The 27,754-nt window shown below is 30.7% G+C and overlaps 2 long non-coding RNA genes across 2 annotated transcripts in view; both read right to left on the reverse strand.

The window, feature by feature from the left end:
- Positions 1-27,620, reverse strand: part of LOC137000897 (uncharacterized) — a 46,522-nt gene extending 18,902 nt beyond the window's left edge. The window contains exon 1 of the long non-coding RNA XR_010891066.1: positions 27,396-27,620. This is a non-coding gene — a long non-coding RNA (uncharacterized lncRNA). The remainder of the gene's footprint in view (positions 1-27,395) is intronic.
- Positions 445-3,466, reverse strand: LOC137000898 (uncharacterized). The gene is made up of 2 exons (XR_010891067.1): positions 2,318-3,466; positions 445-2,203 (listed from the first exon to the last, which is right to left on the reverse strand). It is a non-coding gene; the product is annotated as an uncharacterized lncRNA (long non-coding RNA).
- Positions 27,621-27,754: the final 134 nt, after the last annotated feature.

The raw sequence follows: 27,754 nt of genomic DNA on the forward strand, positions 1-27,754 counted from the left end.
TAATAATGATGATAATAATAATAATAATAATAATAATAATAATAATAATTTTTTAATGTAGATAATACATATCGATGGAGCGTTTGCGAGACAACCTAGAAATAGCCAATTTAATAATGGCAATGTGGCATATGAGTTATTAATAAAAAAAAATACAATTATATCAAATTTAGGTTATTATGAAATGAAAACTACAAATAATAAATATAAGGAAACAAAATTATGTGATGTATTAGATAGTCCAGGATACATTAGTAAGTTATGTTTCCATTTCTATATAAATTTCTCTAAAAGTATTATTCAAAAATTTAAAATATTTTATTGTACTTTATTTTATTTTTTATTTAATATTTTAAATATTTTATAAATTTTTTTTCTTTTAAAATATTTATTTCATTTTTATACTATTATAATACATTAGTAAGTTATGTTTCCATTTCTATATAAATTTCTCTAAAAGTATTATTCAAAAATTTAAAATATTTTATTGTACTTTATTTTATTTTTTATTTAATATTTTAAATATTTTATAAATTTTTTTTCTTTTAAAATATTTATTTTATTTTTATACTATTATAATACTAATAAAACTAAACTTTTATATTTCTTTACCATATTATACATGTATATAAATACTTCAGTTTTAGATGGATATATTAAGACAAATTTTTCTGAAATTTTTAACACAAAATTAAACAAAATTATTGGATGTGGATCAATTACTGATGGCTTATATAAACTGGAAATACATATTTTAGATTTTTCTGATAATAATTATTTAGATTTAAATTTAAAAAAAGGTGACAAAGTTGAAATTAAAGGAATTATGCAACTCAATGGTAAAAATATTTATATTTCTCACTAATTTTAAAACTTTAATTTAAAAAATATTGTAATTTTATTAATTTTAATTAAAGATAATATAATATTTATAATATTTTTTTTATTCATCTCGTAATAAATATTAAATAATATTAAATATAAATAAATATAAAAGCAAAAAAGCAAAAAATTGGAAGAATAAAGAATAAATTATTTTATTTTTAATAAATAAAAATTTTAAATAAATAAAAATTTTTATAAAATCACACACTTAAAGTACGTACACATTAATTTATATATATAACTTTGATAATTTTATAGCTGATCCGCCATATTTACTTGTAAATGACATCAATGATTTAAAACAAAAAGATGGTCGAATGTCAATACTCCATTTATTGAAAGGGATAAATACACCTCAGAAAAGAAAATTAGAAGGTATACAATTACAATAAATTTATTTGATTTAAAATTATAAATTTTTTTTTTAATAAAAATTTTAATTTAGAATTTAGAAATTTTAATTTAGAATTTTTATTATATAATATTAGTTTTACAAAATACATAATATTTCGTTACAGAAAAATTAGAAGAAACAGAATCAAAGAGTAAGAAGATAAATTGTACATAAAAATGTTACCATTATTATTAATTGTTATTATTTTATTTAATGTTATCATTTAATTATTGTTATAAATGTAAAATATGTTTGTATAAATTGAAATATAAATTCTTTGTTTTAATAAAAATTATTAAAATTATTATTATTTTTAAATGTTTAATACATAACCAAATTATTAAAATTATTAAAATTATTATTATTTTTAAATATGTTTAATACATAACCAAATGTATTCAAGGAAACAAATTAAATTTACCTGTCTGATACTCATGGTGCATAATATGTATAAAAATATAAATGAGCATTCCATATAATCATCGCCTGGAAGATTTCTATGGGATAAACCTTGTATTCAGCTGATTGGAACAAACGGTAATCTCGCAACAGTTCGTCCATCAAATATGTTATTGAACATACTTAACAGTGCCGTAAACGCAAATCTAATAGCAAACATGGATTTCATTTTTACAAGAGATAATTTTCGATTATTATTCTTTAATCTTTCCTCTTCGCGTTCTATCTTCTTCTTCTGCTGCTTGTCCAAAGAGTCTTCATGAGCCTCTTTTCTTTTTTCCACTGGCAAACAAAATCACTTTATACAGATATTTTTTTGTATATACAATTCCTCATATAATACCTCATAAATATCTTGAATACCTCATAGATATTTTGTAGACTTATATTTTTTACTCTGCTTTTCAATTTTAGCCTTTAATTTTTGATATTTTTCAGTTCTATACACCATTAACCATGTCAAACCTAAACAATATATATAAAATAAATATATTAGAACAAATAAATTAAATAAATTATTTTGTTTTTTTTTCAACTTATAAATACATTTATGAAAATATTGCTTTTTATGTTTTTTACCTTTACCCGATAACGCTGTACATATACTGATAAATACAATAAGGATGGTGTCTGCCCACATATTTGGGAATAAATTTTTTATTCGAAGTTCATATAATTCAACAATTAACACCAAAAATTATTGTTAATTCATTGAACTTCTTTTCCGTTAAAAGTGACTACGTATGCACTGTACAATATATAAGTCACGTTGTATCAGAATTAAATTATGCACTTCACGATGCTATTAAATACATTCGTGTTAATTCAGAATATCGGATATAGCGTGAAATCAGTCTTCTTTTTAACAAACTTGCACATTGCTATCACATGCAGACATTTGGATTTTCAGATCGAATAACCTCTTTTCGATCCGATGACTATAACCGACGAAGCTATTATAAAACAGTACAGTGATAAATTACAATACTTGTGTACTTCCAGTACAGTTGATAATGTCATCGCTCTATAGTTACCTTCGGGCCCTTTTATGAATATTATTAATATTTATTCAGAGCTGTGTTTACTTTCTACTTAAAAAAATCTTTTCCACTCATGCACAAGCCTTAACATATATTTTTTTTTTAAGTACAAAGTAATTATCTGCAATTCTCTCATTTTTTTTTCTTATTTTTTCACATACTTTTATTTTATTACTTTTTTTATTTCACGCTTTCTCGCTTTTTTAGATTTCTTTATTTTACGAGATTTTCATATTCTTTTATAAAATTATATTAATAATAATAAACTATAGTAATATATTAATAATAAACTATAAATAATAAACTATAGTACAAGTTTTTTAAATTTTATAAACCGATTCTGTATAGAAAATATTTGATTTACAAATAGAATTTAGTTATGTTTAGTTGTGATTTAAATTTCAGAAATATAAGTATAGATATCTAGCAAATCTCATTATATAATTACAAAGACAATATAAAATAAGTAATTATAATGTTTAAGGAGTTAATGAGAGAGAGATAAAGAAATAAATAATATGAATGCACTAATATGTATATATATATTATTATATGATATGTTGGATATTATTTATAAACTTTATTTTACAGCACAATATATCAAATTATTATTGTATATAAAATAAAATAATTTAATAAAAATACATGTAGAAATTTAATAAAATGTTAAAAAATATAAGTATGAAAATTTGTCATTAAATCTATTGGGAACCAGCTTAACATGCCAAGATCATATGGAGGTCATTTGTTTTTTTAAATAGAACACCCTATTTTTTATTTCCAAAATCTAATAGCTGGTGTCAAGAGCTTTTTAAAACACTATAATGAAGTTATTTTTTATTAAGTACTTTTTGAGTTATGAGGATTGAAAGTTACAGCATTTGGACATAAAATACAAAATATCTTGTAAAACATTCAATTTTTGGGAATCTTACCTTAATACTTTTATGCACAAAATAATGAGACAAATCAATTGGTATAAAGAAAACACATAGTTGCTTTCAAGAAAAAATATGTAATTTGTAACATGCAACTGCATACTTTTTTTTAAAACCAGCGTGTTTTCTTTATACCAATTCATTTGTCTCATTATTTTGTGCATAAAAGTATTAAGGTAACATTCCTAAAAACTGAATGTTTTATAAGATATTTTATATTTTATGTTAAAATACTGTAACTTTCAAGCCTCATAACTCGAAAAGTACTTAATAAAAAATAATTTCATTATAGTGTTTTGAAAAGCCCTTGACACCAGCTATTAAATTTTGGAATCAAAAATAGAGTATTCCATTTAAAAAAACAAAGTTGACCTCTATATGACCTTGGCATGTACACCCTAGGTTAAACCAATGTCATCATCTTATGTCCCCCTTGAAGTTATAAAACTTTTGTACAAAACAATCTTTGATACAAGCCTTAGTTTACGAAAAAAATCAATGCGTCACTTAAAATGACTCACCCTGTATATATATATATATATATATACATTCCTTTTTAAAAAAAAGCAAGATTCCTCGAACTAGAATATATCGAAGTGTTGAAATGTCTGTTTTTCGCGATACTGATTGGTTATCTTATTTGTGAGCTGCGATTTGCTTCACTCTTAACTGTCATATAAATTTTGACAGTTTGTTTCTGAGTAGATATTACATAAATAAATAATAATTATCTAATATTAAAGAAAAAAATTGAGCAGTAAGAGAAGGAAAAAGTAAAGAAAAGAGAGAAAGAGAGAGAGAGAGAGAGAGAGAGAGAGAGAGAAAGAGAAAGAGAGAAATAAGAAGAATAAGAAGAAGGTAGAAAAGGGAGAAAAAAGGTATGTATAATATACGTTTATCGGTTGAAGCTCTTACAATTAGTTTTTTACTTTTGTTGCTGACTTAGAATGCGTTTAAAAATTACGAGAATCTTGAAAAGCGAAAATTTTCACGAATCAAGAAGCGCGAGCAGATAGCAAAACCTCATTCTTTATTTGAATTCCGCCGGACTTTTTGAAAGATATTCGCAATTGCTTGATGATATCTGTTAAAATTAATTTCTCTAAAATTTTTAAATAATGTACGTATAAATAATAACAAAAATATTGTTTGTATAAAATTAAAGTACATTGATGGTTTAATTTCATACAAACAACAATCTCCATTTGAGAGATCGACTTTGAGAGATATTTGCAATTGCTGGATGATATTTGTTAAAACTCATATTTTTATAATTTTTAAATAATGTATGTAATTAAGTACTTGAAATTTTAAAGAAATGAATTTTAACAAATATTATCCAGCAATTGCAAATATCTCTCAAAGTCGATCTCTCAAATGGAGATTGTAATTTGTATAAAATTAAATCATCAATGTACTTTAATTTCATACAAATAACAATCTTCATTTGAGAGATCGACTTTGAAAGATATTTGCAATTGCTCGATGATATCTGTTAAAATTAATTTCTCTAAAATTTTTAAATAATGTACGTATAAATAATAACAAAAAGATAGCAGATAATTTCAGCATTAATGATTTTGTGCTTTGACTTGCGTATAATATTTTTCTTTATATTGGCTGGATAACTTAATATTAAAACGGTTTCAGCATTAAAATATTATAGTAAATAGAGTATCAAATTATAATTATTAGCTGAATCTTTAGCTATCCAGGCAATGTAAAAAAAAATATTATACATAAGTCAAAGCACAAAATCATTAATGCTAAAATTATTTGCTATTATCTTTTTGTTATTATTTATACGTACATTATTTAAAAATTTTAGAGAAATTAATTTTAACAGATATCATCGAGCAATTGCGAATATCTTTCAAAGTCGATCTCTCAAATGGAGATTGTTATTTGTATAAAATTAAAGTACATTGATAATTTAATTTTATACAAATAACAATCTCCATTTGAGAGATCGACTTAGAGAGATATTTGCAATTGCTCCATGATATTTGTTAAAATTTATTTCTTTAAAATTTCAAGTACTTAATTACATTATTTAAAAATTTTAAAGAAATACATATATATATATATATATATATATATATATATATATATATATATAAACTGATTTTTTTTTTTATGCTTCACCGAAATATATATTAGGTCCTTGAATAAGTTCTCGCTGTTTCTTAAAAGATGGCGTAGCGGCACTCTGTGCATGGAATTTCGTACGGAAACGCATCAGCTAAGTAGTACTATATGTAACCTCAAATTCTAGTAGATACAGTTTACCACAGTGTCAACCACGTGTTTAATTACCTATTGCGAAAATGTCTACTTTTGTGCCAAATAAAGTGTTTTTGCGGGGAATTTTATTGCACTGCTTTATTCAAAAGAAATCTGCAGCTGAAGCACACAGAATTCTTGTTGAAACATATGGTGACAATGCTCTGTCGAATACGACATGCAGAGACTGGTTTAGGCGCTTTAAAAATAATGACTTTGACCTTGAAGATAAAGAACGTTCTGGAGCACCGACAAAGTTTGAAGACGAAGAAACCTAATGAAACTATCACGGGAGCTCGCTATCGACTTCAGATGATGCGTTTGAGTCGAGCTCTAAAAGAAAAGCGGCCACTATACGGGCAGAGACACGACAAAGTCATTTTGTTACATGACAATGCTCGGCCACATGTGGCAAAACCAGTCAAAACTTACCTGGAAACGCTTCAATGGGAAGTTCTACCTCACCCGCCGTATTCACCGGACATAGCCCCCTCGGATTACCACTTGTTTCGGTCGATGGCGCATGGTTTGAGCGAGCAGCGCTTCCATTCTTTCGAAGAAACCGAAAAATGGGTCGATTCATGGATTGCGTCAAAAGATGAATCGTTTTTTCGACGGGGGATTCAATTACTGCCAGAAAGATGGGAGAAAGTGGTCTCTAATGATGGACAATACTTTGAGTAAAGTTATTGTAAGCCTTATATTTTAAATTAATGTTTTTTTTTAACAAAAAAAACAGCGAGAACTTATTCAAGGTCCTAATATATAATTAAATATTCATTATAATACAGCTTATACTTACACTATAAATATATATTAATTTCTTAAATTTTATTGAAGGATAAAAAAACGACAAGAGAGAGAGAGAGAGAGAGAGAGAGTGAGGAATAAACTAAAAGTGGAACAACAGAAAAAAAGAAATATAAAGAAGAAATAAGCAGAAAAAGGAAAAGAAAAAGTATGTATATATATATATCTTTTTGTTATTATTTATAAGTACATTATTTAAAAATTTTGTTATTATTTATAAGTACATTATTTAAAAATTTTATTTGTTAAAATTCATTTCTTCAAAATTTTTAAATAATGTAATTAAGTACTTGAAATTTTAAAGAAAATTTTAACAAATATCATCGAGCAATTGCAAATATCTTTCAAAGTCGATCTCTCAAATAAAGATTTTTATTTGTATGAAATTAGAATACATTGATGATTTAATTTCATACAAACAACAATCTCCATTTGAGAGATTGACTTTGAGAGATATTTGCAATTGCTCGATGATATTTGTTAAAATTTTCTTTAAAATTTCAAGTATTTAATTACATTATTTAAAAATTTTGAAGAAATGAATTTTAACAAATATCATCCAGCAATTGCAAATATCTCTCAAAGTCATATAGTACTTATATTAGTCTTATATTACTTTTTTTGAGTAGTGTATAATAATTTTTTATATTTTTAAAATAAATATAAATATATTAATATTTATTATTTCTTTTGTTTCAGGTACTTTGAGTGAAGTTCTAGAAAAAATTAATAAATATAAACAATAGAGAGACAGAAAAAGAAAAAGGGAAAACAAGAAAAAAGGAGAAGAGAAGAATATCTATTCATATTATAATATTACTAATTAGTTGAATATAATTATTATTATTATATTAAAATGTTTAATTATATTGTGTTGTAATATATAATTACGTTGTATATAAATAGTAATTTTAAACACTTAGTTAATATTTTATTACAGTTATATTTATATTATTAATTATTGTGTTGTAATTTATTTTATGTGTAATCTATTATATGTGTAATTGATAATAAATATAATGTTAATCTTAATGAATGATAATTGATGATAAAGATTATGATGATAATTATGATGATGATGATGATGATGATGATGATGATGATGATGATGATGATGATGATGATGATAATGATGATGATGATGATGATAATAATGATGATAATAATGATGATGATAACAATGATGATAACTATGATGATAATAATGTTGATATTTATCATTTTCCTACATATTTGCATGCATTAAAAAAATTCTTTATATATAATTTTTATTGTATACTAACAATTAAAAGAATAAAACAAACTAAATTTTGATAACATATTTGTTTAAATTTAATAAATAGAATTTTATAATTAATGTAATTATATAAATATATATAATATAATATAAATAATATAAGTATATTATAAAATTAATATAGTGTATACTTATATTTTTGTCAAATGCCGAAACGTAAGAAAGAGCGTACTTTAAACGAAGAACTTGAATTTCAACGACAATGTCGTGAAAGAATTGCAGAAAATCAACATCGTCGTTATTCAGTTGCTAAAGAAATGAAAAATAAATTAAAAACAGTTGATTATAGAAAATATGCTATAAATGTTACTGGTACAATACATGATAATCATATAACAGAACTGAACAAAGAACATTCTTTAGATATTACACTAATAAACAAACAAATTAGTTGCACTGATAACATACATACTAATCGCATAATAGAAATAAATGAAGAAATAATTGAAGGAGATCCTGGAAATACTATATCATTAAATCAGCAAAAAAAAAGTTATGCAGAATATCTATCTCATTATCGATCACAGAAAAAACAACAACCTTGTTTAAATATTAATAATACAATATTAATTGACGACATAAATGAATACTATATTGGTTCTATGGATGTGTCTTGTGTTCATTGCAATGCAAAATATTTTGCAGCCGAAAAAATATCTAATAAAGGCAATTCATTTCACGATTGTTGCAATCATGGCGCAGTATATTTGCAACCATTGCCTGAATTTCCTCAATTTATTCATAATTTATTTGATGGTAGTCATGTAAAATCTAATGATTTTTTTAAACATATTCGCAGTTATAACAGTTCATTTTCATTTGCATCATTTAATGCCAATTTAATTAATTTTCAAAATAGACGACCTGGTCCGTACTGTTTTAAAATACAAGGACAGATTTATTATCAAATTAATACAGCGTTATATGCTGCGCAAAATGAAAGTCCTTCTTACGGTCAACTTTTTATTGTGGATTTAAATGAAGCGATCGATCATCGTCTTAATCAAAATTCGTGTTTAGATTTTGAAATTGTTCAAAACCTTGAACATATAATGCGGAGATCTAATGTATTTGCTCAATCTTATCAAATGATGGGTGAAGAATTAGAAAATCAACGACGTTTGGAAATGGAATCTGGTGATTTGTTACCAGGATTACAATTATCATTTACTTTAAGATCAGGTATGGATCGACGTCGATATAATGCTCAAAGAACTAATGAAGTTGCAGCTGTTTTTCGTACTACTGCTGATGGAGAAATTCCAGAATCATATGTTACAATACGTAATAAAAATACTAAAATTTTGCAAAAAGTAAGTATTATGGATCCAAATGTTGAACCATGGATATATCCATTATTTTATCCATATGGCACTCAAGGTTGGCATCGTGATTTAACAAAATTAAATAGCAATAAACGAATAACAAGAGGACAATATATTAAATATCGTATGGCTATTCGTGATGAATTTAATGTTTTTATATTAGGTCGTCGCTTATTTCAACAATGGCTTGTGGATAGTTATGTAAAAATGGAAAAGGATAGAATTGATTATTGCAAAACTCATCAAAAAGAACTACGTTCTGAAACATATCAAGGTTTAAGAGATTATATACAAACTATGGCAAATCATTTAAATGGACGTATTGGCAAAATGGTAATACTTCCTTCCACATTTATTGGATCACCACGTAATATGATGCAAAATTATCAAGATGCAATGGCAATTGTTAGTAAATTTGGAAAACCAGATCTTTTCATTACAATGACTTGTAATCCAAAATGGCGTGAAATTGAAGAAAATCTTTTGCCTGGTCAGCAAGCTTCTGATAGACCTGACACATTTGTGCTCGCGTTTTTAACATTAAAAAAAATTATTTAATTGACTTGATTGTTAAGCAAAAATTTTTTGGTGAAGTAGCAGCGTTTGTGTATGTTATTGAATTTCAAAAACGTGGTTTGCCTCATGTTCATATGTTGATTACTTTAAAATATAATTTTAAAATAACAACTCCACAGATTGTTGACAAATATATTTCTGCTGAAATTCCTGATCCATCTGACAATCGTATTTTACATGATATAGTTATGAAGCATATGATTCATGGACCTTGTGGTGATTGGTGTCTGGTAGATGGTAAATGTTCGAAACATTATCCGAAATCTTATTTTGAAGAGACTAAAATGGATGAAGATGCTTATCCCTATTATTGTCGACGAAATAATGGTAAAAATTTTAAACGTCCTGGTGGTTATATAGTTGATAATCGTTATGTTGTTCCATATTGTCCTACTTTATCGATTATATTTAATTGTCATATTAATGTTGAAGTAGTTTCAAGTATCAAATCGGTTAAATATCTATATAAATATATTTATAAAGGGCACGATGTTGCTGCTATAACCATTGAACCAATAACAGAAAATGTAATTATTGATCATGATGAGATACACAATTATATCGAAACTCGTTATGTTGGACCTGTAGAAGCCTGTTGGCGTATCCTTGGTAAGAAGTTACAAGATAAAAGCCATACTATAATGCGTTTACCAGTCCATCTTCCTAACGAACAAAATATTATAATTGAAAATGAATCTAATGAAGACACAATAACTTCTGCATTAAGCCAGGTTACTATGTTAATCGATTATTTTTCATTAAATTTGCGTGATGAAGAAGCAAGACAATATTTATATATTGAAATTCCACGCTATTATACATTTAAAAAAGAGAAAATTAATGATAGAAATGTGTCACACTGGGTTAAACGCAAAAGTCACTATAATTGCATAGGACGAATGTATTCTGTTAGTCCATCTCAAACAGAATTATTTCATTTACGATTATTATTACTTACAATAAAGGGGGCTACAAGTTTTAATAATTTAAGAACTGTAAATGGAGAATTATGTCAATCATTTACGGCAGCATGTTTGGCTTTAGGTTTAATCGAAGATGATGATGAGTGGAATCGAGCTATGAATGAAGCTGTTGGATGGATGATGCCACGACAACTTCGTAAATTATTTGTACGAATATTATTACATTGTCAGCCATTACATCCTGAAGAATTATGGGATAACTTTAAAACAGCTTTGTCGGAGGATTATGTTCGACATTTTGGTATGTTACAAGGACAGAAGAAAGCATATATACAAATCAATAATATGCTTTGTACTGAAGGCAAAAGTCTTGCTGATTTTCCACAAATGGAGCAATTATTAGAAACTGAGTTGTTAAACGAAGAGAATGATTATGTGATATTTGAACAAGCTATGGAAATAGGTACCAAACAATATAAACAATTAAATGATAAACAAAAAGAAATAGTTGATCTTGTGTTAAATAAATTAGATAACAATATTTATAATAATAATTATTGTTTTTATATTGATGGTCCAGGTGGATCAGGTAAAACATTTATATATACAACTATTTATCATTTAGCAAAAATTAGAAACAAACACGTGTGTGCAATGGCTTTTACGGGTATTGCAGCGACATTATTACCTGCTGGAAAAACAGTTCATAAGACATTTGGATTGCCGGTTCCATTATTTGCTGATTCAACATCTGCTATTAAAATCCAATCAAAGGAAGCTCAATATTTGAAAAATACAGATATTTTTATCTGGGATGAAGCACCAATGTCACCACGATATGCTTTAGAAATTATGGATCGAACATTGCGTGATATTATGAACAATAATTTACCTTTCGGTGGAAAAATTGTTTTATTAGGTGGTGATTTTAGACAACTTCTGCCTATAAAAGTACATGGTACTCGAAATGAAATTGTAAATCTTTCTATTAAATTTAGTGCTATTTGGAAACATTTTGTAAATTATTCTTTAACACAAAATATGAGAGTTCTTCCAGAAGAAATTGAATTTGCAAAATTTCTTTTAGATATGGGAGATGGCATATTGAATGATTCTAATGATAACATACAAATTCCTGAATGTTGTATAGCACCTATTAATGCTGATATTGTAGAAGATATATATGGCGATTTAATACGGAAAAAGGAATTTACCAAAATGGCTAAATGTGCTATACTTTCTGCAAGAAATACTGACGTAGATGAAATTAATAAAAAAGTTGTTGAATTATTAGATATAACTAATGAACGAATTTATACAAGTGTTGATAGTACTATGAATTGTGATGATAATGGCGATATTGGTGAAGCTTTGTTACCAGAATATTTAAACAGTTTATCTCCATCATGTCTTCCTCCTTATGAATTACGTTTAAAGCCAAATTGCATTATTATGTTGATTAGAAATCTTAGTATCAATGAAGGTCTTTGTAATGGTACTAGATTAATGATTATAGAACTTACAGATCATTTATTGAAATGTAAAATCTTAACGGGTGATAAGGCAGGAGATATCGTTTTTTTAAATCGTATAACATTATATTGCGAAAATATATATCCTTTTACCTTTTCAAGAAGACAGTTTCCAGTAAAATTAGCATTTGCTATGACAATTAATAAATCACAAGGGCAAACGTTTGATAGAGTAGGAATAGATCTTCGCAAAGATGTTTTTAATCATGGGCAATTATATGTTGCTTTCTCAAGAGTTCGTTCTTGGCAAGCATTAAAAGTTTTTCTTGGTAATCAACGAGATAATAGACACGTTAAAAATTATGTATATAAAGAAATATATATGTGAAATAAAAATATATATTAAATTGAAAGCTGTATTTAAAGATGTATGTTATAGTTAATTATGTAATTAACAAATATCATCCAGCAATTGCAAATATTATACGTCGATTTTGATGACATTGGAACCATCGGTTATTTAGTTTCTCGAAGCAAACTAAAGTTTTACTTTTTTTTATATGTATAAATGGATATATATGGCGCTAAATGTATTAATTATTGCTCTGGAGTTCGCTGGATATATTTATTAATTTCTTTATTTATTAATTTTTAAATAATGTAATTAAGTACTTGAAATTTTAAAGCAATTGCAAATATCTCTCAAAGTCGATCTTTCAAATAATACATTGATGATTTAACTTCATACAAACAATAATCTCCATTTGAAAGATCGACTTTGAGAGATATTTGCAATTGCTAGATAATATTTGTTAAAATTCATTTTTTTTTAATTTTTAAATAATGTAAAAAAGTATTCATAAAAGTACTCATAAAAAAACACTCGGATTAATAAGAAGCATAAAGAACAGCGTGCACGGAGAGGAAAGCATGTACTGGAAGTGGTGCGCGCTATAAGTATGAGAATTTTTAAAATTATTACTTATCTTTTTTTTACTTTTCTCTTTTACCCTTTCCTTCTCCTTTTTTCACTTTTTCACTCTTTTTTCACTCTTTTTAAAAAAATGCGTTTTTTGAACAGGGAATACGTCTGTACAATTTGACAGCTTGAAAAAATGTAAACAAGAGTGGATATGCGAAGATATGTTTGATAGATTGAGAGTGAAGGTTATTTTGACGGTTTTTTAAAATAAAAAAAATTTATTAAAATATTTATATTTTTTAATTATTAAATTACTATAATAAGTGCGCGCGCGCAGCGCGCGCCTGTATTGTTCTAGTTTATTTACAAATTCCATATGGCTTCAACTTATAGTGACCGATCGATATTATTGATCGGTCCGTCAGCTGTAACACACAGGATCAGCGGCGAAAAGAACAGGCGCAACACTGCCCCCCTTCTTCAAGATTGTCGTCCCGACAATTTTTCTTGAAATTATACCAGGAAAGTTAATTGTTGTTTTCAAATTTTTAGTGTCGACTCCAGGGTATTTCAACGACTTCCTGCTCTACCTTGTGCTGCTGCATCATGTTACCGAACGCCGTTATCTTGATCCCAATCGAACACCTTTGAATTTGAAAACCGTCGACTCCAGGGTACCCTCTTGGTTTCTTGCCTTACCTTGTGCTGTTGCAACAAGTTACCGAGCACCAATCCTAGGTCCCAATCGATTAACTTCCTCTCGCCATTTTCAATTCCTATGCCGCCGCTCTTCACAATTCTTCGGACAAGAGAGGGGTATTTGTTGTGGACTCATCGCCCTAAAAAGGACTTCTCAAGTCCTTGCCTCAGCATTTGCTCTTCGGCCCACGGAAAAACCACGGTCAAAAACCATGGGCGAGACAGTCCTTGTTGAAAACTTTAAAATTCTTTTCTTTTTTCCATTTTTCTTTCTAACTTTGTCTTTATTCTTTCTTCCAAAATTTCCTTTCCTTCCTTTCTTCAAATATCCTTTCTCCACTTTCTTTCCTCAAATATCCTTTCCACTTCTTTTCTTTAACTCTCTACTTCCTTTCTTCAAACCTTCAAACTCTTTTCTTCAAATATCCTTTCTCCACTTCCTTTCTTCAAACCCTTCCTCTTTTCTTTTCAGGAAACTCTAAACAGAAAGAAAATAAGCAGAATCAAAGTTTAACTCAAAGTTTGTCTCGGAATATACGGAGCTAATCCATCTGAATGAATAATCTTTTTCTTGTGTTTTTTTGATTTTTGAATACAAAAGACAACATCACTTAATTTTTTCATAATTCTATACGGACCCTCCCAATAACTTTGCAATTTGGGTGTTCTACCTTTAACCCTACGAGGATTATAAAACCAAACCTCATGTCCTTCCTCAAAACAGATTTGACGAGCCTTCTGATCGTACCTAGCCTTAGAACGCAATGATTGAGTTTTTATTCGTTGTCGAGCTTCAATGTGAATATTATTTAAGTTTTCTCTAAGTTTTTGTAAATAAACATCAACCGTTATGCCATTATTTTGATTTGGAGGACTTCCTCTTAATAAATCTAAAAGCAATCTTAAATCCTGAGCGAAATATAATTCTGCTGGGGAAACTCCAGTAGTTTCATGTTTTGAAGATCGATACGCCAATAAATACAAATAGATCCACTTATCCCAATTCTTTTGGTTTTCTGAAATATATTTAGCTAAATAATTTAAAATTGTTTGATGATGGCGTTCTACTTGTCCGTCTAACTGAGGATGCAGAGGAGTTGTCCTAGTCTTTTTTATGTTAAGTAAATTTGTCATTTCTAGAAAAATTCTAGATTCGAAATTTCTTCCTTGATCCGTGTGTATCTCTAGAGGAAACCATGACGAGAAACTACTTGATTCACAAATGCTTCGGCAACAGTTTTGGCTCTAATGTTCTTTAATGGAATAAACTCTATCCATTTTGTAAAACAATCAATAATTACCAAAAGATAACGATTTCCTTCTAAAGAACAAGGAAGGGGACCAAGTATATCCATTTGTACCCTTTCAAATGGAGTTCCTACATTATAAATCTGCATGGGTGATTTTCCCTTTTCAGATGGTCCTTTTTTTGCAACACAAATTTTGCAGGAACGAATCCAATTTTCTACATCATTCTTACATGTGGCCCAATAAAATCGTTTTTGTATTCTTTCTAATGTTTTATTAATTCCAAAATGTCCACTTATCGCAGAATCATGAGCCAATTCTAATATTTGTTTAATGTCCTTTCTAGAAACAATAATTTGAAAAACTACAGATTTCAAATTCGGAGTTTCCCATTTTTTGAATAACACTCCGTCTTTTAATATTAATGCATCCTAATATGATAAATAAATTTTTGCAGAAGGATCAAACATAGCTAATTCTTGTTGGAGAGGTCGTTCTCCTAATTTCTTTCTTTGAATGAAAATAGAAATAATGGGATCTTTTTCTTGTTTCTTTTGCCAATCTTCTAAATTTTCCTCTTGAAAAATTATCCAAGCAATAGAATTTTCCTTCATTTCTATTTTAGAACAATACGTACAACCTGATTCTGAACAAGGTCGTCTTGATAAGCCATCAGCATTTTGATGTAGCCGTCCTTTTCGATGAATTATCTCAAATTCATATTGTTGTAATCGTTCCATCCAACGAGCCAGCTGTCCTTCTAATTCTTTGAAAGACATTAACCATCGTAATGAAACATGATCTGTTCGAATTATAAATTTTCTACCATAAAGGTAATGATGAAAAGATTTTATTGAAGCTACAATGGCCAATAATTCTCGGCGTGTAACACAATAATTTCTCTCTGGTTTGCTTAAAACTCGGCTAAAATAAGCAATAACTTTCTTATTACCATTTTGAATTTGAGATAGAACTGCTCCTATCCCATGATTCGAAGCGTCAGTATCCAAGATAAACTCTCCTAACTCGTTTGGAAAGGATAAAATCGGTGTTGAAACTATTTTCTGTTTTAGTTTCTCAAAGGCTTCCTGACATGTTTCAGTCCATTCAAATTTGATTTGATTCTCAGTAAGTGAAAATAACGGTTTGGCTATTAACGAGAATCCTTCCACAAATTTTCTATAATAAGAGCAAAATCCAAGGAAACTTCGTACCTGTTTCTTGGTCCTAGGAACCGGCCAAGTTTCTACAGCAGAAATCTTTTCAGGATCCGTAGAAATTCCATTTTCAGAAACAACATGGCCTAAATATTTCACCTGTCTTTTTAAAAGAAAACATTTTTTTGGATTTATTTTTAAATTTACTGAACGAAATCGAAGAAAAACTGATCTAAGATTAGCCATCATTTCTTCAAAAGTTTTGCTAAATACAATAATGTCATTTAAATAAACTAAACAAATCTTAGATAAGAATTCTTGAAGAATTTTTTCCATTAATCGTTCAAAAGTCGCTGGGGCATTGCAAAGACCGAATGATGATTGTGAATTGCCAAAGGCCATTTCCTATGGAAAACGCCATTTTTTCCTTATCCACAGAACGAACCTTAATTTGCTAATATCCACTCTTCAAATCTAAAGAAGAAAACCACAAATTCCCAGACAACTGATCTAAAATATCCTCAATTCGAGGTAATGGAAAAGAATCTTTAATTGTGATATCATTTAATTTTCTATAATCTACACAAAATCTAAGGGATCCATCCTTTTTCTTCACAATCACTACCGGAGAAATCCAAGGACTTTTAGACTCTTCAATAACACCTTGCGATTTCATGTCAAGAATAATTTGTTCAACATCCTTTCTCAAATGAATAGGAATTCGTCGAGGGATCTGTTTAATGGGTTTAGAATCCTTTAATTCAATTTCATGTTCCACAACATTACAATTTCCTGCAATGATTTCTTCAGAAAATATATCCTAGAATTCGTTCAAGAATTCGGCAAAAACATTTTTTTGGTTTGAATCCAATTCCTTTGAATCTTTTTCAAAAAGTTTTTTTAATTTCTTTGGAACCTTGTTTGAAAAATTAATCCGCGAACAAGAGAATTCCACTTTAGAGAAAATATCTCTAAAATAAGGTTCGAAAATCTTTTCCAGATTTATTTTTTTAAGAAAATCTTCTCCTAAAATGCAATCATCTGAAATTTCAGCCACTTTTATAGGAATTTTCAAAGAAAATTTTCCTAATTTGATTTCTACTTCTGAGCGAGATTGAATTAATACTCTTTCTCCTGTTGGATAAATTATTTTTTCATTTCCAAAAATCTTTTTAATATTTGATTCTTCTATCATTTTTTTATTTACAATAGAAACTTCTGAACCTGTATCAATCTTGAATTTACACCTTTTATCATTTACAAGTCCTTCATAACAAAAACTTTCTTTTGCTATTCGTCCCAATTTAAATTCCGGGGTCTTTTTCTTTTTTGCCGAATCGACCCCGATTAATTCGACAAAATCTAGTTTGTTTGTTTCTCTTTGATTAAAATTGGACATTCTGCTCGAAAATGTCCCGATTTTCCGCACTGCCAACATTCTTTTTTTTTTAGAAAATTATTATTAAAATTTTTATTTTTTGAAAAATTTATTTCTTTATTTACTTTTTAATTTATTTTTTTTTCTTTTTCCTTTATTTCACTCTCTTTTCCTTCAATTTTATAATTTCTATTTCTATTTTCCCCAAATTTTTCTCCATATTTTCTATTTTTTTCCGAAAAACAACTTTCATTAATTTTTTTTATCGTTTTAGCTTTTTCTATTGCTAATTTTAAAGAGGTTATCCCTTCTAATTGTAATGTTCGTTTTATAAATTGATCATTTAACGCATTAATAAATTGCGCACATGCTATCTTTTCTCGGACTTCCGCCGAACATTCTGAATAGGCTAACCTTGACAACCTTTCTATATCAGCGCCTAAATTCGATATTTCCTTACCAAATTTTTGTCGTCTATTTGTAAATTGTGTGTAATACGTTCCAGAGAGATGACCCTCACCAAATCGTAACTCTAATTTCGATTTTAGCTCTATAAAACTTAAATTTTCGATTTCTGAAACACAATCTAACACCGTTCTTGCTTTTCCCCTAAGACAGGATGCTAACGCAATAGTTTTTGCATTTTCTGTCCATTTATTCGGACTCGCGATTAAATTAAATTGAGAAAAGAATTCCCTTAAAGATCCCGTCCCGTCATACATATCTGGTTTCAATTTATAACCCAAGTTTACTGACACCGAATTTATGAGCGCGCACGAAATATTTCCCGTCGCAGAACTCTCACCCAGATCGCCATTCCCAGTAATAATATTGGAACGACTTAGCTGATTAATCTGCTGCTCCAATCTGCCCAGTGCCTCGTTCCGCTGTCTCAGTTCTGTTTGAACTCGCTCCTGCTCCTGTCTTCGCTCCTCCCGAAGCTGTCCGAGCTCCTGCAGAATTACGCGCAGCGTCTCCGACTCAGCCGACGTTGATGGAGTCTGGGAACGTGTTTTTCTCGGCGAGTGGACCGTTGACATGATGAAATCACTGTTCCGCACTGCACTGCACCATTGAATAATTGCTCCCATCCCGGACGAGCCCCCAAATGTTGCGCCCGCAGAACGGAATATCACACGCGTCAACGAAACTCGCGGAAAATAAGTAAAACAACACAACACTTTAAGAGAGAACACTTTAATTATAAACACTCAACAAATAGTAACCGAGAATACAATTTAAATATCAGAGCTGTCATAAACGTCCACCCGAGCAGACAGCTACTGAAGATCTGACATATGACAGCTTGTTTACAAACTGTCATAGAGACCCTTTAAACTGCTAATCGATATCGTCTTGATAACAAATATAAGAAAAACTCTTGTTATTTACAAATGCCATATGGCTTCAACTTATAGTGACCGATCGATATTATCGATCGGTCTGTCAGCTGTAACACACAGCATCAGCGGCGAAAAGCACAGGTGCAACAATATATAGAAACATAAATAGATTATATATATATATTTATGTTTTAATTATTATTTATAGCCGACTATGTATTACGTATTAAATTTTTTATTCATTCAGTCATTCATATTTAAAGATATTAAATTTGAAAATGTCAAGCGAATTGAAGAATAAATTGTTCATTTACGTAGTTCAAATTTACGCGTCTCAGTAACGTTGTCAATCTTAAAATGGCAACTTCCGGCTTATTGGCTTCACTCTCCTTTTACCCACTCTATGAGGAACAAAATAAAAGTGGAAAAACAAAAAAATAAATATAAAGAAGAAATAAGCAGAAAAAAGAAAAGACGTTTAGAAAAAGTATGTATAGTGTTGCGTCCGTACTTTTCGCCGCTGATGCTGTGTGTTACAGCTGACGGACCGATCGATAATATCGATCGGTCACTATAAAGTTGAAGCTATATGGCATTTGTAAATAACAAGAATCTTTCTTGTTTTTGTTGTCAAGACAATATCGATTAGCGGTTTAAAGGGTCTCTATGACAGTTTGTAAACAAGCTGTCACATGTCAGATTTTCGGTAGCTGTCTGCTCGGGCGGACGTCTATGACAGCTTTGATATTTGAATTGTATTTTCGGTTATTATTTGTTGAGTGTTGAGTGTTTATAATTAAAGTGTTCTCTTTCATAAAGTGTTGTGTTGTATTACTTATTTTTCACGAGTTCCGTTGACGCGTGTGATATCTCGTTCTGCGGGCGCAACATTTAGGGGCTCAACCGGGATATATCAAGCATGACAGAACGGGAAGCAAATGAAAATGGATTGGTGTCACGGAAAAGACCGCGGCTGCGAGGAATGACGCCACTGAGTTCTGCCGAAGGGACATCATCGTCCGAGACTACGGCGCTCCAAATTGCTATGCGGGAAATACAGAAGCTTCACGCAGAACGACTACAACAGCAGGAGGAATTTCAAGTGCAGCTTCATCAGCGGGACGAGATGCTACGAGGAATGGAGGAGTGACTTCAACGGATTGATGAAATCCAGCTAAGTCATTTAAATTTAAGAGATAGCGATAGAATATCGAACAGGGTAGCGAGAGTAAACGAATTAGATACGCGGGAATCAATTTCAAAAGATTTAGGGTTTAAATTAAAACCAGATATGTTTGATGGAACGGGATCATTAAGAAAATTCTTCGTTCAGTTCGATTTAATAGCAAAAGCGAATTTTTGGTCGGAAAATACTAAAACTGTCACGTTAGCTTCCTGTTTAAGGGGAAAAGCTAGGTCGTATTAGATTGCGTTATAGAGATAGAAAATTTGCAATATAGAGATTTAAAATCGAAATTGGAGTTACAATTTGGAGATGGACATCTTTCGGGAACTTATTATACACAGTTTACTAATCGGCGGCAGAAATTTGGAGAAAATCTTTCAAATTTTGGCGCAGATATCGAACGATTGTCAAGACTAGCATATTCAGAGTGTTCTGAAGAAGTTCGTGAAAAAATAGCTTGCGCACAGTTTATTAGTGCAATCAATGATGGATTTATTAAACGAACATTACAACTAGAAGGGATAACCTCTTTAAAGTTAGCTATAGAAAGAGCCAAAACAATAAAAGAAATTAATGAAAGAATAAAGACGAAAGAAAATAATTTTAAAATGAAAAGAATGGTTTTGAATTTGAACGGGGAAAAAGAATGTTGGCAGTGTGGGAAGACGGGACATTTTCGAGCGGAATGTCCGACTTTAGTTAAAGAAGAAGATTAAACATTCAAAAATTTGTTAATGTAAATAAATATTTATTTTAAAAGAACAATTTATCTGTTTTAAGTTTTTATGTATTTTAAGGTAAGAAACTTCTTTGGAAGAATAAATCTGGAGAGATGGATTTCTTTCTCGTTTTCAAGAAATTTTTCCGGACATTCTTCAAACATTTTCAACAAGGACTGCCTCGCCTACGGTTTTTGACCGTGGTTTTCCCGTGGACCAAAGAGCAAATGCTGAGGCAGGGACTTGAGAAGTTCTTCTTAGGGCGATAGGTCCACGGCAGATACCCCTCTCTTGTCCGAAGAATTGTGAAGAGCAGCGGCATAAGAATTTAAAATGGCAAAAGGTAGTCGATTGGGACCTAGGATTGGTGCTCGGTGACTTGTTGCAACAGCACAAGGTAGAGCAAGAAACCAAGAGAGTACCCTGGAGTCGACGGTTTTCGAGTTCAAAGGTGTTCGATTGGGATCAAGATAACGGCGCTCAGTAACTTGATGCAGCAGCACAAGGTAGAGCAGGAAGTCGTTAAAATGCCCTGGAGTCGACACTAGAAGTTCGAGGACAACAATTAACCTTCCTGGATTGATTTCAAGAATAATTGTCGGGACGACAATCTTGAAGAACGGGGGCAGTGTTGCGTCCGTACTTTTCGCCGCTGATGCTGTGTGTTACAGCTGACGGACCGATCGATAATATCAATCGGTCACTATAAAGTTGAAGCCATATGGCATTTGTAAATAACAAGAATCTTTCTTGTTTTTGTTGTCAAGACAATATCGATTAGCGGTTTAAAGGGTCTCTATGACAGTTTGTAAACAAACTGTCATATGTCAGATCTTCGGTAGCTGTCTGCTCGGGCGGACGTCTATGACAGCTTTGATATTTAAATTGTATTTTCGGTTATTCTTTGTTGAGTGTTGAGTGTTTATAATTAAAGTGTTCTCTTTCATAAAGTGTTGTGTTGTATTACTTATTTTCCGCGAATTCCGTTGACGCGTGTGATATTTCGTTCTGCGGGCGCAACAATATAAATAAATAAATAAATTATAATTTTTTTTTTTTTTTTTTTTTTGTTTCGGGAGATGAGAAAAATCTTCAAAAGACATCCTGGAGCCCGTACCCCAGGATAGTGCTGAATTCGACCGGGACTCGCATCGGAGCTACAGCAAAACCTGACTGGATGGGCATTCCCCCACCCTAACCTGGATCCGTCGACCATCCGATTGTCAGCTTTCCCTTTTCGAGGATCCTGATTGCCGCAGTAATCGGGCATTGGGCGAAAACCACCCCCATACCTCCACGGACATGCCGAATTACACCACACGTGACATTAAGCACATCACAGGTACCTTCTTTTGCTAAAATGTTTTTAATTTCTTGTGAAGAAATAGAGTCATCTAGACCCGATAGTCTAAGCTGGACTCTCTTCAAAGGCCTACGTATACTAACTCCTTTTACATTAAAGAACAACTCTCTTAATTTGTTACCAAGTTTATCAGCTTTTGTTTCAGATTCTATTCCGGGAATTTCAATGAGCACACCCCCGTTTGCTGCGCGTTTAATTCGGGTATCGGTGATCCCCAAATCTGAGAGAGATATCTTCTCTCTCGCCATGCTCAGGATGTCAGCATAAGAGTACTCGCATTCGTCCAATAGAATCGATATCGCAGACGTATTGGGAATCTTCTTCAGGTTAGAGAGCAGTTCCCTATTTGTGTTGACATTCTTAACGTTCTTACCTTTGGTTATACTCACAGGTGTTAAAGATGGATTATTATTAATAATAAATTTTTTATGTGGAGTAGATTCCCCCCCCCCCATATTTCCCCCATTTGTTTTCCTCCTTTTTGTTCTCTTACACACAGTAGCCCAATCAAGTCTATTGTCATCCTTATCAATAGGAGAATGAGAAAGCCCTTCATTATTACCACAATCTAATTGAGAGTCTACAGAAGCAAGATCCCTTTCAACTGTATGTATAAAACTAATGTTCTTCTTTTTTGTTTCAGGTTTGCCCAACAACACAGACGAATCATCATTATGATCCGAATATTCAGGTATTCTGTCTTTAGTTTTCTTATTCTTCTTCTTTTTGTTCATATTATTTGCCTCCACACTTTTAGAAACCACAGAGTTATCAGCGCTGAATCTAATTAAGTTTTCCCTTCGAGAATCATCGTAAGGGTCACTCACCTTTCTTTTGTGCTTACCTCTTTCAGTATCCTGCTGTTCCTTAAGGATAATACCTTGGTCATTCAAAGTTTCCCTCGTCCGTTTTGTTTCCTTGATTAATTGATTCATTCCCTCCCCTAGTTTATCCAGAGAATGAACAATGGCCCTATCCAGATCGATTCTATCCATCAAGCCAGGCACATTACTTTCACTAGTCACTGAACCTTTGTCTGTATTCCCAGTCACTTTTTTAGTGTACCAATTTTTCTTTTTTCTTTCACAGTTCTGTCCTCCGAGTCACTGGCAGAAGGTGCTGAAGTTGCTCTGTCAACGTACTCCTTTTCACTTATATCATTCTCATACGCATTTTTAATAAATTCTTTCTTCTCGTATTTGCGCAATTTTTCTTCCAGAGCATTCATCCTACATCTATTTTCATTGGATTCCTTCTCTAGTTTATAATATTTCGCCTTCCAAAACTCAGGATCCTCATTAGAGGTCGTTTTGATTGACAAGAGAGAACTAGCCCTTCTGATTACCTCCAAGAAAACTTTCATTTGCCCACTGAATGAGCCTTTGATGTTCGTGGACTTCCTTCTTATATTTTCTATTTGATCGGCCATATCTCTGATCTTTAAGTTTATTTGGGATGCATGCTCAATTTCCAGACCGGCCAGTTCGTCCTCCACTCGCTTTTTGTTGTTAATAGAGAATCTGACACCATACTTTTCCTCCTCAATCTCCTCATCAGGAGGGGAATTTCTTTTCTTCCTCTTTTTTTCTTTAATAAGTCCCGGTCTACTACGCACATTACATCTTTCAGATGAGCAAGACGGTCCCGGTCCCTCCGAGTCCGAAAATTCCGTTCGACAATAGGAAGATGCACCAATCATCTCCATCCGAGATCGAGATGGGAGAGTCCCGGCCATCTGTTCGCGATGGTGCTCTACAAATCGTAACCTCTGAATCTAGTTTTTCTATTGAGGCGATAACAGCTTTGACCTCGGAACTCGCCGTAGATCCCGAGGCTAGCCCTTTGCATGCTGACGACCCGTGGGTGACAGGGACGATATCACCCACGTGCCGGTTCCCGGTATCCGATTCCGGGACGTTATCCTTTCTTATCAAACTCATATCCATGAAAATTTGCTTGGTTTGTTTACAAGAGTGACCTTCTCTTGTGAGACACACTGTATAATTAATTAATTAATCAATTAATTAGTGCTAATAGATCCGTGGGTGCCCCAATCCATTGATCTAAATGGAATCCACAAGATCTAAGTTCAGGTTATAATCAAAATAATCATAATAGACTATGTCCAACCACAGATGAAACACTGTTGTTATTGAGTTCATTAATTGTTCAAACTAACTTATTCGTGTACAACATTATTTCTATATATATATACACTGTATGCGCGTTGTACAAATATAAGAGTCATTTCATTAATAATTTCTCTGTTTCAGATTAGCCAGATAACCACAAGCAGTAATAAGGTAAGTTATATAATAGTCAATTAAAATATATGTATTATTGCATCAGAACTATCAAAATCAAATATCAATATATCAGATTCACAAATTTAGCAGTTATTATTAGTTTCATTTTATAATTGTTCCAATTCATTTAACTGTTAATGTCTATGTAATACTATTTCTCCATAATGCACTTATACACGTTATACAAATCAAAGGCCATTTTATAAAATAAAACAGATTCTATATTTCAGATCAGCCCATCCTCACAAGAAAGCGGTAATTACAATCCCACCATAAACAATCTTCTCATTGAAAATTGTAATACTAATAGAAAGCACCTCTTGGTACTATTCCTATGTAAAATGCACTATGTACATATTATGCAAAGTATACAAGTCAATTCAGTAATTTCAATAATTCAGTAATTGTTTCTACTTTTCAGATTAACCAGAAACCACAAAAGCATTAATCCAGTAGTTTATATCATTAGTCAAGATCTATGTATTGTTGTATCCATAAGCTAGCACAAAATATATCAAGTCAATATGGGTAAAGCACCATTGTTATTAATTCATTATTCAATTGCTCCATCATTGTTCAATTGTTCCAATTTACTAACTTTGTCATGTTCATATCAGAAAACCATTAAAGAACACTTAATAATCAGCCAGTGAACCTCCACGCACAATATCAAATATCAAAATACACATACCGGTATAGACGACTCACTTATTATTTATTCAGTATTCTTACAATCCCAAATAACCAATATCCAGATCAGAATAGTCATTCGAATATAATAAGCCCTTATTGTAATTTTATTCTATCAGTAACTAATAGTAACCTTAATAATAATTAAGTACTCATTTACTTGCTTAAATAAACAAAATATTCACTACTTAATCACTTACTTATTTAATAACTTATTGTAAATTTAACTACTACTTTATTTTAGATCTATTTTAAATTTTATCAGTATCAGTATTCCGATTCACTTAGTTACTATTCTATCGTTTACATATAACTCAAAGATTCTAAGATTAAGGTTTAAGTCCTGTCAATATATTATTACTATCATTAGGTTCTAATACTTAGTTATTTCGGATTTTAAGTTTAGGTTTCCCTTCACAGCAATCACATAACACAAACACTTACTTTACATGTTCTATATACCATCCAGGATTTATATATCCATTTACGTAAACCTGAAAACCTCCGTACGTTGCATAGGAAGAACTCCCTATGATTACATAGCCAAATTTCAGTTTTCCCATTTAATCCTGGCTGCAAGGAGTAACATAAACAATATCCCTTCACCTATGATTAAAGGGTGCCTTCTATAAACGTTGCATAGAGATTACTCTCTATGATCCGCAACATCCATAACTTTTGAAGAATTCTGCAAACATATATATAATAAGTCACAGTCAACAAAGTCAGTATATCCGTTAAACAAATCACACTAAATCACGATAATTAATTAACATAATCATCCTTAGACTGTCATTCAGTTCTAACATATTAACAATTCATAGCCCTATATATATCTATAACTGCAATAAGCATATTATGATCCTCATAATTGAAATATCCAATCCGTCAGATAATTAATTAATTCATCCGTATTACCACCGTTTGTATTATTATAACCACACTCTAACACTTATTCAGTTAAATCAGAATCACCAACAATAATAAATGTCATATCTACGGCATTGTCACGAGACCCAAGACTCGCATCTCATATGCCTCTATAGGCACCATAGAAATAATCTAGATTGGTCACTATGGTGACCATACCGAAGGTCACTAGGCTGCTCTAGGCTTACTTTTATATGGAGATATATATAAAATTATTGTATATATTGTTAAAGAATGATAGTCTCAATATAGAGAAAGGCACACATAACCTACAAATTCATCTAGTATATATATAATTTAAACTCTCATAATTTTGACTAAGACATAAAAATATATTTATATATACACATATTTAAAGCTTGTTCAAGCATCCTTAGCACAAATTTTAGACAGCAATTGCTGTTATAAATCAATAATACAGTAAGAAATAAATCAGGATATCACTATCACAGTGCACCACATATATAAGGAGCTGCATATGCTGCATTAGATCGAAGCATAACACAGCTGTTAACACGTGAGTTAAATGTTAACAACCTCTTTATTTAAACGATTAAATGATATAATCTCCTTATACCACTCAGTCACTGCAGAGGGTGGGAGGGAGGGTCATGTAGCTGTGCAATGTACAACCGTGCATTACCCATATAACCCCTGTTTATACAGTATTAAGATATGCATATAAGGTTCTCCATGGAAATCCTCGTATACACTTCAACTCTGAGTTATGCATTACTACCCCATCGTACATATTTATTAGATCAAAGAGTACATCGCCCGTCCGACCTTATAGCATATGCGCATGCGCTGGGGCTATTGCACACAGCACATTTTGCAATAAAAATCGTAAATCATACATGTAGAACATCAAACAAAGTTGAGAATCAATGCAATTCCTTAATGCAGAGATCACAGACTGCATAGAGTACCATATAAAGCGCGCATGAATGTGTTTAAAGATCACTATGTATTATAACCTTCCTTTTCCACGCGAGTGATAATACATAAGGTTTATAATAAAAGATACTAAACCATATAATAAAAAACTTCACCAAACCGCAGCTGGGAGCACGCTGAGTCCAATTCTTGTTATTTTTCACTAAAGATCTCTGTATTTTCCACTCTTTCAAGACAATACAGGAGAGCTGCCTACAGACACGTCCGCTCCACTCGACGGCCACGTCAGCACCAAATAAATCCCAGCAAACACCAAGTTACAGTTATATAATTGTTAGTTGTAATTTCCCACTCAACAATATAACTGTTATATAATACACGTGTTATATAACAATTATATTATTGAGTGGGAAATTACAACTAATAATTATATAACTGTAACTTGGTGTTTGCTGGGATTATAATTAGTGCAACTATATAGGATGATATATGTATCTTATATATACAAAACAAT

Source organism: Linepithema humile, chromosome 6, assembly GCF_040581485.1.
Source record: "Linepithema humile isolate Giens D197 chromosome 6, Lhum_UNIL_v1.0, whole genome shotgun sequence".
In the NCBI taxonomy this organism is placed as follows: Eukaryota; Metazoa; Arthropoda; class Insecta; order Hymenoptera; family Formicidae; genus Linepithema; species Linepithema humile.